Genomic DNA, 10,875 nt, shown 5'->3' with positions numbered 1-10,875 from the left:
ACATGCGTCGTGCTGCTTTCCAAAATCTCACAATATTGAAAAAATAGACTTTGTTGCGGCTCGCCAGAGAAAAGAAAGGAGTGGCTCACCAAAGTTTATTTTTTCAATATAGCAAGCTTTTAGCAAGCAGCACACCACAAGCGGCGTGCTGCGCAGCTTACCAATAGCTTTCAAATTGAAAAAATATACTGTTCACTTTTTAAAGTGAGAACTCGGACGTTCTGCCTACTGTTCACTTTTTAAAGCACAAAAGCTTAGGTATTGAGTGCAAAATGGTTGTGAACCAGGCTATCAGTAGCGATTGATAAGAGTATGAGCCTTAAGTGTTCCACGGGGGAGAAAGCTTCTTGCACGGCCCATCAGAGTGTGTGAAAAGGTATTCAAACTCCCTGCTTATTCATTCCTTTCTGTGCTTGGACTCCCATCCAATCACAACACTAACAGAAGGAGGCTCGTTCTGTCAAAATTCTTGTCACAAAATGTGGACTGTTATAGACCTTCCTCACCCTACTATATGAGAACCCAAAGGTGCTCACAGAGAAAGTTATTGGCGGGTAGGGTTCGCAGTGAATGAACATCATCACCTGTGTCATTTCAGGGCCAGGAGTGATCATGAAGGCCGCGGCATAACTCTGCATGTGAAACTGGTGTACTGTTTTCACTTACGGTTCTCCAAATATTAACGAGAGATATAATGTCAAACGCCACTGTTGCTGCTTACAGGTTTAAAGTGGCACTAGCTGTCCCTAACTTCTTAAGCTCATTTTATTTCAAAGGCTGTTGTAAGGTTGGGCAGCATCAGAGCGCCACAAAGTGGATCAGCATGGCAAGTGTTGGTCTGAAAGCCCCCCAGAGCAGAGCTGTCATTCGTAGACTGTGTTCTAGTAGGTGTTCAGGGCACCTTTTTCCACTTTTTTCTTTTTGTATTGTTTTCTACAGCACGGACTCCACTCGTCGCGGTTTCAAAGCGCCTTGCAAGGCGTCTGCAATAACAGCAACAGAAGGAGGCATCCAGTAAAATAATTCCATACCACTGTACAAAACCTTTACAATTGCAGAAATAAAATATGCATAGAACAGTAATCAAGTTTGAGAATACCATTAACATAAGCGAAGTAACAATAAGTTAAAGAAAATGGCACCACATGCGTTTGCAATAACAAGAGTAGAAGTAAAAGAGATATTTAGAGCAATTGCCAGTTTCTTATTGATGTATGAGTACAATGTATGAGACATCCACTTAGATTAAAGAAGAACTAGTTAAATGCCCAGGATGGCAAGGCCACATCTTAGACAAGTGCACTAGGTCTGCATACCAGCCGCCTTAGTGTGCCCCTTGCCAGGACTGGTAGTAGCCAGCAGGTGCCTGGTATTAAACATCAAGTTGGTGATTACAAGGCTAGCAACCCTTGGCTAATTGCCAAGGATTGCTAGCCTTGTAACTTGTCCTTCAGTTCCATCTTTGTGTCTAGGCCAAGAGTGTTGCCATAATGTAGCCGGTAAAGTGGCAGTCAATTTAATTGCTTTTTTTTAAAGGTCTATAACATAAACTTCTTAACTTCAGTTGAAATGACATGATCCGTGAGTGATTCAAATCCGTCATAGTTCAACTCATCCTTCCATCTTCACAAACTGGTAAGAAATTGGTGGATGGATTTGTAGTTCATATGCCGGTAATAGAGGAAACCAGCCTTTACAACATTGTTTTTTACCACGTTGTACCTTTACCTCATATTTTTTATCATGGATGTTTTTTGACTTCATATGCTTTTATAACGTATGCCCCCGCAAATACATTATATATATACATGTTACTCAACCGCAACCAGCTTTCATTTAGTAGCGCTGTTTCAGTTTTGTTTTACATTTACTCCTTAGACTCTAATTTTTATCACATTGCACTGTTTTACCTTTAACATGCAAATTTCATGTGGTACATGCTGCTTCTCATGTGAACTATACATGTAGGATAATGTAGACACTGTTGCTTTATTTATTTTTCTGTTTTTTTATTTTTTGGGCGTTTCCTTTCCCCAATCAAGCCCCTCCCACACGTTGTATATATATCCTCACTTTTATGAGTGCATTTGTGTGATCAAGCTCCCCAGTGGAGTGAAACGCGTTACCTCTCAATAAATGTTTTGAACCTGCTACTCACTTGAGTTGGATTTTTGGAGAGTTTCTCTTTTCTCTTTTGACTGTCTGCTGTGACGCTGCGAGGTCTGCACCCTGCTGCTGCCTGTCATTCATTGACAGGCTGGGATTCCTTTACATCTGTTTGCCGGAATTAGCTGCTTCTGGCTTGTGGACCCTCCCGCTGACCGAGGCACAGCGCCGGCGCGGCTGCCTGCGTTCGCCTGGAACGCATCTCTTCTTGGATTAGAAGAATCAGCTTTGCTGTGCCCCCCCGCTGGACTGCACGGCTCTGACAGCGATCATCGCCGGCTTCTACGAGGTGAGTGTGTCTGATCAGGCGTGGTGCTTGTGCGTTCGGCTGATTGATTTTCTCGGCTGGACCACGAGGCGCCGATTCCTGCGGACCGTCACTGGCGTGTTGCTGCTTTTCTGTCAGTTACCTCTTGTCCATTACATGCGGGGCGTGGGATTTGTCACATACGTTAAAGACAGTTTTGCTCCACTTCCACAAGCAGGATCGGGCTGTATATTCAGCTCCTTAAACAAAACATGACTGTGCATTTAACCCAATTACTATGCTATCGAGTGACGCACTCAAAACGAGGGAAGCCACTGCTGAGGCACGATTTGAAAGCCTCTCAACTAACATTCCCAAAACCAATGAGGCAACACCAACTACAGCCAACAGTGATGCTAAGACTCTGCTGAAGAGTCTGGAAAAGCTATTAAGAAGTGAACTCGCCAAGTGGTGGGAGAAGAAATCTCTGGAAAAATACCGGGATGCTAACAGAGTTCCCAGAGGCCTAAGAATCCTTACAGTTCCAACCTATGAAAACCCTGACCCTCAGATGCTACAGGAATGGGCAGACAACAGCCTGCAAAGTTCTATGAATATGGTGAATATTCTAATTAAGTACGCTGAATCAGACCGTGACAAACTACTAGTAGAAATAGACAAAACACTGGCACTGTTGGAGGCTACTGGAGAAACGGAATTCATAGCCAAAAGCAAAGCGGAGATCGATATCCGCACAAAAAAATTGGAAGACAGCATAATAGAGCGCAAGGTAACCAAATTTGCGAGAGACAAGAACGACTACGCCACTGGAAGGATTTTTACCTTCTCAAGAAAATATGATAATTTGAAGCGCAAAGCACTATCTAAAAGTAGCAAAACATCGAGCAGCAAAGCAACTACAACCAACCAAAGCTCTGGCATTCCAATTGACAACAGTGACACCATATCAATCAACTCCTTAACTTCAAACAGTGAAGACGAAGGTACCTCCACATCTGCAGCTCTAGACCCAGACATCAATTACACCGTAGTAGAGGAATTGGGTTTTGTAAACGAGGACCGGCGCTACTCCCTGCGCTCCCGGAATCCTCCAAACCAAGCCGGCAATCAGCCAGCCAGCGCAGGCGCTCAAGGCGGAAGCACCACAAAAAGAAATACCTCGCAGGCAAAAACAAACAAGAACTGGCGCAGATAATTTGCACTGTGGACAATACCGTCATCAACCTATCAGACACTATCCTCACTAAGGCAGAAGAACAGCTTTTGTCTCTTGGTCTCTCTTATTGCCCGCCTAACAAATTTTCCTATAATCAAACCCGGATCGATCTATACAAGTTTGTCAGAAAAATCAAACTCATCAAATATTTTAAATTGGAGGCCAAACGCAAACAAAGTGGGGCTGTAGCAACTCCTTCCAATATGGAATCCAACCTCCAAGTCAACGATAATGCTGGTTTACAAGACCTGTACGACCTAGCATTTGAAGGTACGTCTCAGACTACGCCCACTGTCAGTCAAGTGTTCAATGTTAACAGATCAGTAATTACGCCCTTCAGACCCAAGTCAACCTTTTTTCCCCTCATGCCTCGTGATGCTGTTGATATCTTCAGCGACCGTGTTATTATTGAACTAAAGGCTCTTAACAGGTCTATCATGATGCAACGGAAACAACTCAAGTACAATGACCGGCAGTACAATCTACTCATTAACAAACTACAGTCTGATAACAATGTCGTCATAAAAAGTGCTGATAAGGGTGGCAACACTGTTCTCTGGAAAACCACGGACTACATCTTGGAAGCAGAAAGACACTTGTCTGACACTACTTGCTACACCCTCTCATCACAGTTTGCGATGGTCCAGAATCAAAACCTGATACGTGAACAGCTGACATCATGGAAAAGACTGAGTCTCCTTACCAAAGATGAATGCAACTTCCTATCCAAAGATCATCCTGTAACACCGCACTTGTACTTTCTACCTAAAGTGCACAAACTTGTTACCCCTACACCAGGTCGACCCATAATATCAGCTATTGGGAGTATGACGGAAAATATTTCCAAATACGTTGATTTCTTTCTCCAGCCCCATGTGGCGAGTCTTCCTTCCTTTCTAAAAGATACCACTGACTTTTTGACCAAGATTGGTAACATTGTTTGGTGCAATGACTATATGTTTTTGATTCTTGATATTGAATCCCTTTACACCTCTATCAACCATCAGCATGGTGTAAATGCATGTCAATATTTTCTCAATTCGCGTGCCATTTGTTTCAGAGAACACAATTCTATGTTGATTGCTATGATTAAACTGTGCCTGACCTCCAACTATTTCCGCTTCAAGAACAACATCTACCAGCAATTACGCGGTGTGGTTATGGGCTCGTGTTTCTCCCCCAGCTATTCATGTCTTCATGTTGGTTGGTGGGAGGAGCACGAGCTCAGAGCCACACATGCGCACTGGTCGCCTTGTATCGCGCATTACTGGCGTTACATAGACGACATTTGCATCATCTGGAAGGGCACTCAAGACCAAGCCCTCTCATTTGTATCAGACTGCAATAATAACACCCTGAACCTGAAATTCACTGCTAACCTTAGCAGTACTGAAGCTGAATTCTTGGATGTACAACTGTTCATCAGGGACAACACCCTCATGTCCAAATTACATCGCAAAAGTACGGCGGGAAATTCTATCCTGCACGCACATAGCTCCCATCCTGCCCATACCATCCGCAGTATCCCGTTTGGCGAATTCATTCGCATTCGCAGAGTCTGCAGTGACCCTGATTCTTCTGCTACTTGCCTTGAGGAATCTAAACAACGTTTTCTGCAAAGGGGTTACTCAAGAGCCATACTGGATCAAGCTTTGGCCAAAGCTTCATCACTAGATAGGGCCACATTACTTAAGCCCAGAGAGCACTGTACTACTGGCACTAATGATAACCAGGATGATTCCCAACGCACTGTCAGGCTCATAACTACTTTCAGCTCGCAAGAGCGCAAAATCAGACGCATCATAGGCACTGAATGGCCTATTATTCTGACTGATCCAGTCTTAGGTCCATTATTGAGTGAAACTCCTACCATTACTTTTCGACGTGCACCATCCATGCGTGATGCGCTCGATAGAATTGCACCTGAAAATCCTCCAAAACCTAACAAAACCACCAAAATGGGCTTCTTTAAATGCACCTCCTGCCGTGCTTGCAATTTTGCAACCAATGCCACTCACTATGTTACTGCTTTCAGTGACACTCCTATTCCTATTAAGGAACACCTCACCTGCAGATCAGAGTTCGTGGTCTATAAACTGAAGTGCACATGCAACTTAGAATACATTGGCAGTACCAAACTGCCAGTGCATCAAAGAATACTGCAGCACATAAGGGCCATTGTCAACAGTGACAGCAACTATCCAGTTGCCCGACACTTTGGGGTGGTCCATAACAAGAAACTTAAAGACCTCCAATATACGGTTCTCTGTTCAGTGCCCCCACCCAGCCGGGGAGGTGATCGTGAAAAAATGCTCAGGCAGCGTGAAACCCAACTAATTTTGTCCCTCGACACCAAAGCCCCTAACGGTCTCAACTTGACTGAAGATTTGAAAAGCTTCCTGTAATGCTTCTTTCTTCTCTACAGTTTGGTGGTCTGGTCTCTGTAGATCTATTCACGCACTAGCTTTCTCCTCTCTCTCGCTCAGTTTAGGCGTCACTGTTTGTCTATTGGCCCATTTGCCAAATGTCTAGCATGGCGTTACCTTAGAATCATGACTCTTGTTACATTTTTAACTTGACTAGGTTTTGTTGCCATGTTTTCCACCTTTCTTTTGTCGCCGCCATTTTATTGTTATTCTGTTTCGTTGTCTTCCCTCTCCTCTCACTTCTTATTTTTCACATTTGTGGTTGGGCTCTTATATCTCTTTTTACTTTTTTCACTTACTTTTTTAGCACTTTGTATTCTCCTCTTTTGCCCTTATTTTGGCTCACATGTCTCTTGCAGCATGTTATTTCACGCCACGTTTATCTTTATTCGTATGATCATCCACTGCTTTGTGATGATTTTCCTTTGTGTTCTAATGACTAATATGTGCAGATAACCTTTTCGGGCACTATGCCGCAATTGTCTTCAGCGCGTCTCTGACCCTATGGTTTGCTATTGTTGTTCCTATGTAACTTTATTTATGGCACTATGTCGTGACTCCTATGATGCTCTACATGTTACTCAACCGCAACCAGCTTTCATTTAGTAGCGCTGTTTCAGTTTTGTTTTACATTTACTCCTTAGACTCTAATTTTTATCACATTGCACTGTTTTACCTTTAACATGCAAATTTCATGTGGTACATGCTGCTTCTCATGTGAACTATACATGTAGGATAATGTAGACACTGTTGCTTTATTTATTTTTCTGTTTTTTTATTTTTTGGGCGTTTCCTTTCCCCAATCAAGCCCCTCCCACACGTTGTATATATATCCTCACTTTTATGACTGCATTTGTGTGATCAAGCTCCCGAGTGGAGTGAAACGCGTTACCTCTCAATAAATGTTTTGAACCTGCTACTCACTTGAGTTGGATTTTTGGAGAGTTTCTCTTTTCTCTTTTGACTGTCTGCTGTGACGCTGCGAGGTCTGCACCCTGCTGCTGCCTGTCATTCATTGACAGGCTGGGATTCCTTTATATATATATATATATATATATATATACTAGCAGCCCGTCCCAACCTTGTCCGGGAGCAATCAGGCTTCCCCAACCCCCGCCTGCCCCGACATTGGCCATCAGCCCGGGCCCCCGTCCGCCCCGTCCCCGGCTGCCCCGACCCCCGCCTGCCCTGACATTGTCCTCCGGAGGCTTACCTCACACAATTATGCCAAAGGCCCAGTGTTGCAGTGGTGGCCAGCAGCAGCGCCTGAGGCACTGGGGAGCTTTCTGGGTAAGTGGGGCTCTGGCGCTCTGTTTGCAGGGAGGTGAGAATGAGCAGAGGTTGCAGGGATAAGAGTAGGAGTTCACAGAGTATGGAGCGGCCGGCGGGAGTCGGGAGCTTGAGCACAATTATGCCAGAGGGTCCCCCGCCTGTCCCGACCCCCGCCTGTCCCGACCCCCGCCTGCCCTGACATTGTCCCCGGAGCCTTTTTGTTGTAACTCCCCGTCCCCCGCGTGCCACGACCCCCGCCTGCCCCAACATTGTCCCCCGGAGCCTTACCTCAGCCGCCGCTCCTCAGTTCAGTGCTCCTCGCCGCTCCGCCGGTCTGCTGCTGCTCACCGCCTGTGTGCCGCTCGTCAGTGCTCCTCCCCCGCGCCATGTCCGCCGCTCCTCCTCGCGTTCTTCGTGCTACTGGACGATGTCAGCACGGCGCTACTTCGAGGGGACTACTTTTTTTTAAATGTACGTTTTTTAAATATAACGTATTGTTTAAATTTATATAGCCTATGTCCATCTGCACACCCTGAGGATTCCAACGATGTATCGGGTGTGTGGATTGGCGCTGTGGTTCCCGAGTTTACCCGCCTCAAAGCCTCAAAGTTCTTCCTTTATAATAGTAGTATAGATATATATATATATACACACACATACATTTATACACACACAATGCGTGTTAAAGGCATACGTTTTAAAAGCATATGCGTTCAAAAAAAATGTGGGGCAAAAATGCATGGCATGCAGAGTATTTTCCTGCGTCGATCCGTCTTACAACCGGTAAAAGATGTAGTGAGCGTACTAGTTAATGCACGTCACGTAGACGTGACGTGCGTGCGGCCATTTTGGGAGGCGATGCGCGCGCTTAGCATTAGCGCCCTGGAGATGAGGAGAGAAGGCAGCACCGGCCGGCGCTCTTCAATATAACTGTACTTGTATTAATAAATAGAGGTTTGAAGCACATTAAAGCATCAGAGTGATCATTGATAGCAGCGACTTTACAGTGGCGACGAGGTGGGATCGGCCCAGCAGAACCACGCCAAAGAAAAAAAAAAGGAAGGAAAACGGGCCAGCCACGTGGACAGCGGATGAGAGCACAGCCCCCCAGTCCACACGGAGCAAAGCAGAGATCCACCCTGTGCAGCCAGCCAACCCAAACAGCACGAGGGACAAGGCAGCACACACTGAAGGTACAATGAACCTGAAGAGCGTGGCAGAGCCAGGGCTACCCGCACAGTTGACAAAGAGGTCGAGAAGGAGGCACAGACACCCTATATCAGCCAGATAAAACGTACAAGTCCCGCCAAATGCGTCAGGGAGGAATAGAGCTGGCTACCAAAGAGGAGGAGGTGGGGACTAGCACGGAGAGTCCCCAGGCGAAAACCAGCACAGTAACGAAGGACAGCACCCCAGGGAGCCCCACCAGCAAAGAAGACAAAGCAAGTGTGACCAGGGAAGTTAAAATGAGCACGCCAGCAGGGTATGCAATTGCACCAGTACAATTCCTACCGAAACCAGGGGACCCATTGATGAAGTGGGAGGACTGGAAGGAGTATATTGACAATTTCATAGGGGACCTGGAAGACGAGAATGAGGAAAAATTTACCCCACAAAGGAAGAAACGAATACTGTTACTCAACTTGGGACCGGAAGGACTCAGGATCTACAAGAGCTTGGTGCCCAAACAGAGAGAAAGTACTGATGATGACGTGTATGCCCACGCCGTCGAAGATCTAGATGAACGGTATCGACCCACAGTATGTGTATCAGTCGACAGGTTCAATTTCCAGCAGAGGAAACAACGGGCTGGAGAGTCCATAGAAGAGTATGTAGCGGCCTTGAGGAAGCTGGCGACCACGTGCAGGTATGCACTTTGGGAAGACGAGTTCATCAAGGATCAGATAGTAATGCACACGACCAGCACGAACGTGCAGGACAAGTTATGGGCAAGCGGGGACACCAAACTCAATGACGTAATGGTCATTGTCAAAAGAACAGAGCTCGCACGGAGGTGTGCGGACGCGACCAAGAAGGACGCAGCAACCCCAACCATGGTGAACAAGATACAGGAGGAGGAACGTCACAGAGACCAGAGACACAAGAACCCAGTACCCAAAGGAGCCAACAGATGGCAGGGTAGTTCCGGACCACAAGGGAAGCAGGCAAGTAGCGACAACAAGAAAACGTGCTATAGGTGTGGAAGTTGGGCCCACGAGGCACATGACAGAAGATGTCCGGCGTTCCGGGCCAAATGTCTGCACTGTGGCATCATAGGCCACTATGAGAAAGTGTGTCGGAAGAAGTTATCTAAGGGTGTAGTGAAATGTGTTGACCAAGGCGAAGCGGATCAGGAAGGGGTCGCAGAGGAAGATGTGGTCACCGTCCTATGCATATATGACCAGATATTATGCGTGGAAGGGGAGAGGACGACCAAACCCGTGCTGGAAATGATGATGGGCGGTATTACCATCAGTGTGGTGGCAGACACAGGTTCCCCCTACACCATAGTTCAAAAGGCTGTCTGGGAAGAAATGTTCAGACTGAAATTAGGCCCAGAGTTGGAGAGATTAGACATTCGACCAGTCACGTACAACGGCGACCGCATCCCAATGGTGGGATTCCGACGCCTGAGGTTTGAATTCAGAGGCCGATCGGCGTGGTGCAAGCTGTACATAGCAGAGAGGGGACCCTCCGTCTTAGGTTGGCTAGATCAGGGTGATCTAGGAATCAAATTGGACCCAGGAGGGAAGGAACAAATACTCCTCACGGAACCGGAAGTGTGGCCTGATCTGAACAAATGGAAGGAGACCTACCCAAAAGTGTTTGGGGGCACGGTAGGAAGAATGGAGAAATTCCAGCACAAGATTGTGCTCAAGGAAGGTGCCATCCCAGTAGCCCACAAGGTGAGGAATATACCCATAGCAGTAAGAGAGGCTGTCCAGACGGAACTCCGAGACTTGGAGAGGAAGGGAATAATTGAACCAATCACATGCGCTGAATGGCTTGCGCCCCTGGTGGTAGTCATGAAGCCCAATGGGAAGGTCAGGCTCTGCGTGGATTTGAGAGAACTGAACAAGAACATTGTTGTAGAGAAATTCCCCCTCCCGAGGATTGAGGAAATGCTAGCGAAGACCAGGGGAATAAGGTGGTACTCCACAATCGACCTGACCTCTGCATACCACCAAATAGTACTACACCCGGACAGCAGAAGTCTCACATCCTTCATCACCCCGTTCGGGTGCTACCAGTTCTGCCGTATGCCGTTTGGACTGGCCTCGGCTGCCGCAGTATTTCAGAAAATGATGCACCAGCTGTTCAGAGACATTAAAGGCGTCCAGTATTTCCAGGACGACATTCTGGTGATGGGGCGTGACAGACTGGACCACGATCAGAAGCTAGGAAGGGTACTACAGACATTGGAAAACAAAGGCCTCACGGCAGAGTGAGCGAAGTGTCGTTTGGGCCTAGAGTCAGTGACGTATCTGGGCCATGAGATAGGTGTGCGGGGCATCACACCTAAAGCA

The sequence above is a fragment of the Lissotriton vulgaris genome, chromosome 10 (assembly GCF_964263255.1).
Source record: "Lissotriton vulgaris chromosome 10, aLisVul1.2, whole genome shotgun sequence".
NCBI classification, from domain to species: domain Eukaryota; kingdom Metazoa; phylum Chordata; class Amphibia; order Caudata; family Salamandridae; genus Lissotriton; species Lissotriton vulgaris.
Note: the sequence above shows the minus strand (reverse complement) of the source record.